Here is a 7,222-nt window from a genome sequence, read left to right as displayed (position 1 = left end):
AGGTTGCTTTTTTAAATGATTATCAAACTTAGAGCAAAGCATTTGAAATTGAGAAGCAAATTTTTGTAATGTCATTTCATGTTGTATTATATTAATAAATTTGTTCAATCTCTTACAAGGTGAAGCTTTTCCTTGATCATAACCTCCATGATTCTATCAGCTTTCAGAGACTCGCTAGAACAAGACAGCAACTAGTACCACATGTATATAATGGAATTTTATTAAGCTGTAAAAAAATGAAATTTGTGGGGAAAAAAAAACCACAATACTAAAGGTGACCTAGACTCAAAAAGACAGAAGCTACATGTTCTGTCTCATATGATGCATTACCTCAAATAATCATTGTGATTGTTAGGGAACTGCTAGCAGATTCTTCGAGTGATATAAGTTGATAGCGAAGATTGGTTCAACATTTTCTATTTGCTAATGCATCTGCTGACCTAGAATAAATTATCCTAAACCAACTTCATGTTGGGATAAAATGAAACTTCATTTCAAAGACGATCTGTACATAGTGAACTTGTACTTGTTAGATGTGCAAGCACATTGTACCCTAATAACAGAGCATTCCACTGTGGCTAAGTAACTTATCCTCAGCCAATCATTGCAGCTCAGCTTCTAGCCAAACAGGGGGAGGTGGGGACCAAATATTAAGTATATTCCAGAAGGTCCTGGAAAGAAGTACTGCAGAAACTAAGAGACCATGGATGCAAGCCCAGACTACTATACCCAGCCAAGCTTTCATTCACTATAAAAGGAGAAAACAAGACATTCCAGGATAAGAACAAATTTAAACAATACGTACCATGAATCCAGCCCTACAGAAAATAATAGAAGGAAAATTGCAACCCAAGGAATCCAACATTGCCAACACTGCCTACAAAAACTGAGGCATCTAGCGACCCTTCACTAGCACAACTCAAAGAAGGGAGACACACAAATTCTACTTCCAAAATCAATAAGAATATCTGGAGTAAACAACCACTGGTCATTAATATCACTTAATATTAATGGTCTCAACTCACCTATAAAAAGACACAGGCTAAGAGATTGGATACGAAAACAGGATCCAACATTCTGCTGTTTGCAAGAAACACATCTCAACCACAAAGACAGGCATCTACTCAGAGTAAAGGGTTGGGAAAAGGTCTTTTAAGCAAATGGTCCTAAGAAAAAAGCAGGTGTGGCCATATTAATTTCTAACAAAACTGACTTCAAACTAAAATCAATCAGAAGAGATCGAGATGGAGACTTTATACTCATAACAGGAACAATTCATCAGGATGACGTCTTAATCCTGAATATCTACGCCCCTAATATAAAAGCACCCACTTATGTAAAAGAAATATTACTAAAACACTTGCATTTTTATTTGTGGCGTTTCAGGCAAACTATACTATTCCTTAGAGTTCCAAGGATTAGAAATTTCTCCACATATCTCTGGGAGTAAAAGACTAAGAAAGGTTTCAAGCTGAAGGTAGATTTTCTTTTCAAATAAAGCATGGCTTTTTTTTTTCAAGAAGAAAAATAATTTTACAAAACTATTTTAATATTAGAGAAAAATATCCAGAATAGTGCTGTTTTAATAATCTGTACTTTCAAATGCACATACTTTTTTAAAACCCTGGAGCATTTTTAAGGTGTCTAATCAAAACTGAAGCTTTCTGTAAGCACTCCATTAGGGCTACTGAGGTGACCTGACCAATGTGTCTTTGGGCAGCAAGAGAAACCCTTCACATATAAGGAAATCCTGGGTGCTTACAGTGGATGATAGTACATCACACTGCCTTTTCTTCCCAGTTCTGTGTTTTATTGTTATTTACATAAGCTATGAATTGTGCATTGAGCAAGTTAAAAGGCCAGAAATAAGAAACTGGTAAAACCCAAAATCTACAGAAAGAAATTTTCAGTAAATCTATATTTCACTGCTGAAATTAAAATTCACATTTATGTTAAAATTAATATCTATATTAGAAGTTTTGTGCCTCAAAAACTTTATTCAAGTCTATTGCTTCTCTGATAATATCTTGTTTTGTACTATGAAGCTAACTTCAGACTCTTAGTAATGTGAACATTGCTTAACACAAACACACAAACAATGAAACGGCATTTCTCACTCAATTTCTAGTGGAAAGTTCAGGTGATGAGAAATCTCAACAGAGACCTCTTTCAGGACAGACTTGGTGGTGTGGGGGGATAAAAGTTGCCTGCTTCAGGTCTGATGACCTGAGTTTGATCCCTGAAGTCTACATGATGCAAGGAGAAAAGCTAACCTCTTCTGACCTCCACACACATACTGGGAGGTTGCCTAAGAGTGCATGTGTATATGTCCATGTGTGTGTTTCCGTGTGTGTGTGTGTGTGTGTGTGTGTATGTGTATTTTCAGAAGCATACATATATTTACACACTAAATAATTAAACAAAATGTAATTTATATTTTACAGGTCTCTTATGAACAATACAATTTTTATAACTCCATCCAAACATCGGAATATGAATTCCTCAGTGTATAAAACTCTTTTCCAAAAAATATGTAATTTTATGGAGTAATCAAAACTCCACTCATCTCAAGTTACTCCTTGTAGAGATTCTAACCCCTTTCTGATAGCCAGAAATAATATACACAGAAAATAATCATAATAACATGGGAAAAATACCATCGCCGGGCAAAAAAAGACCTAACAAGCTATCTTCTACATTTTAAGGAACAATAATACATCCTCTATGTAGTAATTAAGCTAATCCACCAGGTCTTCAATAATAAACAAAATGGTATTATTTCTAAAATTACTTGGCCATGCATAGAAGAACAGAAGTATATTAACTGGACTACTTATTATCACCATCCATAAACAATAAGAAAAGCATGTCCTCTGTATTAAACATCAAAATGATATCACAGTCAGTTAAATTATAACTATCCAATCATCTTAGGAATTGATGTTCTGTGATGAGGAGAAATGACTTCCGTTTGTATCAAATGCGTTCACATTATATGAGGTATATGTTACAGGGAGGCAATTGTTCAGCTTGTAAATGTGGCTGAAGAAAGAGCATGATGATGGGAACATATTTACCGCTGAGCCAGCTCAGCTCACTGGATGAGATTTTGTCAGTGTGAAGAGGAATTAATAGAGGCTCCCAGGGAGACATCCCTACCAGGAGATAGTCACAGAGCTAGAGTATGCACCAGACAATTCCTAATATTTTAATCATGCCATATATTTTCATTCTCAGGATTTTCTCAGTTTGGGCTTTTCATTGACTCAAGGATGAATTTTGAGCATGATTTTAGGTTCCTATGAATAAACATTTCCCACTCTCCTCAAAGTTACTTTTAGTCAGTATTTTATCACAGCAACAAAATAGTAAACCAGGATGGCCTAATTTTCTAATGTCTGAAGATATTGAAGTAGCAACATGCTACTCTAACACTAAAGATAACAGTACAGAAAGTATATGCACTACAAAACGCAACTAATGCACAGTGTAGCGCTCATCTCACTCCCATACTATAGTAGAGAGTGTGTCTTAAAGAAAATGCTATGAATATGGCCCCTTCTTGCAGTCATGAGGACTATAACAGAGTTTATCTAGTCATATTCAACATTTAAAGAAATAGCTGCCATTTGCTCAGATACATACATGCTGACATAAGAGGTCAATGACTTTGCTTCCTTACAACAGAGACAGTACATGAGCTGAAACAAGGGGAAGAACAACAAAATGGTTGGGTTGGCTAAAAGACAGACATTTCTGGCAAAAACAATAAATGAAATAATATCCAGTTAGGATATTAGCATCCGGTTACTGATGACATAAATTGTATTAACTCTAAATGAAAGTAGAATTCAGACTTGACAGAGTTCAAAACTATTGGCTTATTAAAATAAGAATTGTAGGTAGAAGATAGAAAGAGATGCTTGCCATGCCTACCACACGACAGTTACCTCAAAAATAACAAAACTTACAATAAATTAGTAAGAGAAATAGCATGAGGATGGAGAGATGTATTGCTCTTCCAGATTTTCCTGAGGCCAGTTACTAGCATGCAGGTCAGGTAGCTTGTAACCACCTGTACCTGAAGCCCCAGGGAATCCAACACCTCTAGCATCTGCTGAAACCAGCACCCACACACGCACACACACACACACACACACACACACACACACACACACACAAACATACACATATTCATATGACTAAAAGCAAAAAGATTTTATAACAGAGGTTGCAAAACAAAGCAGCGGAGTTTTCCTTCTTAAAAGAAAAAAAATGATGTGCCAAATATATATATATATCAGCAAAAATTTGCAAGTACCCTTCAGAAGGCTCCAAGTTCTCAAACAGATACATATGAATTGTGAACTGCTGATCAGTCATCATGCCACTTTAAGTATAGTGTCCCACATGTTCTCAGTGAGAGTGAAAGCAGAAGGCTGGATCATGAGTTTTAATGAGGCCGTTGAGCAAATTTATCCTAATCTGCTCTTGCCACTAATAGTAAATATTGTAACTGTTTTGAGAAATGATACAAATATCAGATCCAATATTAGGTTGTTAGTCTTCAAAAATTGAGATGGGCTATACTGTAACTATATTTGCAGATCCATGAAAACAGTTCCATGTGAATCTTCATAGCAGCTTTATGTGGAATAACAAAAAACTAGAAACAACTGGATGGATCAAAGAACTGTAGAAATATTTAAAATAGTGAGGAATTTAGCTGCGGTTTCACAAAAATGAATGAGTGCAAATTAAAACACTATAAATAAAAGAACTCTGACAAAAAAGTGTAAAGAATCTACTAACACACTGAACTAAAGGTCTGGAGCTGGCAGAATGATTACCAAGTGGCAAGATTTAGTCTAGTTCTCCTGAGGGAGATGTGTGAACATTAATTATTAAGGGGTACTTGGTGATGGACATATTCTGCAGCTCAATTGAAGTGGTGGGTTCTTAAGTATCCTTTCAAAAGCCACCAAACACAACCTCTCATGATTGGCTGTTTAGTGAGATTAAAGGCAAATACAGAAGTGCTGCATCCTTGAGCAGATAAATAGCCTAGACACTGAGAGGACTCTCTGTTCAAAGCAGAACTTGCTTTGCAAGCACAATGGCTAGCAATGGTGTTTTCAAAAGTGTGAGGGATGAAGATCCCATAACATCCTTTCTGTGGAGTGATGAACTACTTACGACAAAATGTATGAGATTGAAGGAAAGAGGATAATGGCTCCTTTAATTCAAGTCTTTGGTAGTCATCCAGAAGCCTGAAGAGGAAAGCATTCATAGGGCAGGGCAAATAGGAAGAAAAGAAATCACAGGAGGGTGCAGAATCGCAAGCCTCCTTCCTCTCTATGACAGGGTGTCCCTAACTCCAGTCATGTGTCAATCGTAGGGCTGTGAGATAAAGACATTGGCATAACAGGCAGATGGCAGTTTACGTGAAGAGGTGAGACATTGTCCTTAGTGGTGTAGGCACTGGTAAGATGTACATATAAATATATCTCTGCCCTAAACAAACAACCCTGATGCAACTCAGTGTGACACACATACACACACACACACACAGACACACACACACACACACACAAGATAGGGGAGTAGAATGAAAGAAAGCTGGAAAAGAGTAAGGGGTTAATGAAGTTGGAAGAAGGCAAGAAATGGGAGAAGCAGGGGGATGACTGTGACTGAAATAGATTGTACTGGTATAACATCATCCTGGAACACATTATTATGAATGATTGACACCTACCTGCTAAATGGAGACATTAAAATAAATAGAATGAAATCAACAAAAACAAACAAGGCAGTTGAACTACCTTGGTGTAGTATTTTTCAGTTTCAGTGTTAATAAAAATGTGTCTGCATGTACATTAGGTACCCAAACTGTGGAAGTCTGATGGCTCCATATCCATTAAATGTGCAATATCTACATGGCACAGTAGTAAGTTGAATTTTAAAACTCATGATGTGAACATAAATGTATGTTTTTTTAAATAGCAATCAAAAAACCTAATGTAGTGAGTAAAGTTAGAGATATAAAGACAGAAAACAAAACAAAACAAAACAAAAAACCCCATTGTGTATTTAGTACCTCTAAGAGCACAGTATTCCTGAAGTTTGAACAGAGTTCTCTATAATTTATTTTTCACAGAGAACAAGATATTGTCACCATCTCTACTTGTAAACTAAGACCCCTTGATGATGGAGAACCTCCTTCCACCAATGGCATTGAGAGACTAGACCAGGTTGAGGTGTGGGTTAGGGTACCAAAAAGACATAATCCTGCCTGCTCGCCGCTCTCTTCCCTTGCTCCACACCTGGATGTTGGACGCTGGTTCCTCTTCTGTGAGTTTCCGTTTTAATAAATAAAAACCTTAGTATAACCTATTTGGAGCTAGTATGGGATTATTTAATTTGCCTTTCCCCACTTGACGTGTTCTGTTTCATCTGGCATCCACAACGTGGAAAAGAAATGAGTCCACACCAACTGGGACCATGTTCCTAGTTCGTCACCCCAGCAATGTTCTCACCCACTCACAGCCCATCTGCTGCGGCTTAGGAACCTGACTTTCCACACCCCTGTATCATGACCCAGTCAGCGATCCCTGCAGCGTTTCTTCTGCTGGTGTTGCACAGTTCCTGATTCAGGACTGATAGAAACCTTTGGTCTTCCTTCTTATTCTGACTACTAACTATCGGAATCACTTTAATTGTCCTTAATAATGGCTCCTAAATTGTTAAACAAAGCATCAGTATCTAAATAAGCAGCAGTGCCAGGAACCAGAGCAAACAATCCCTGAGAAGCTGGCAAGAGCTTCTCCTCCTCATCCCTAAGCCACACAGCTACAACCACTACACTTGCTGGCCAGTAAAGATTATTAACACATATTCCAATTCACTGTAATTGCCTACGGCAGGTGTGATTTGAAAATTACATGATGACTGACAATATTGCCATTCCATTCAGGAATTTAAAAATCATTTTGCATATGCTATAAATGGTATTCTGCAAGGCTTATGTGATTTTCCTTATACATCCATTTATTTGATTTTGGGAGTTAGTTTTGTTTTTCATATTATATCTTTAAGAAAATGGTTTGAATCCCACTAAAATCAGGAACACAACAAGGCTGTCCACTCTCTCCATATCTCTTCAATATAGTACTTGAAGTTTTAGCAATAGCAATAAGACAACATAAGGGGATCAAGGGGATTC

Source organism: Microtus ochrogaster, linkage group LG1, assembly GCF_000317375.1.
Source record: "Microtus ochrogaster isolate Prairie Vole_2 linkage group LG1, MicOch1.0, whole genome shotgun sequence".
NCBI classification, from domain to species: domain Eukaryota; kingdom Metazoa; phylum Chordata; class Mammalia; order Rodentia; family Cricetidae; genus Microtus; species Microtus ochrogaster.
The sequence above is the reverse complement of the archived record's forward strand: the minus strand, read 5'-3'. Positions refer to the sequence as shown.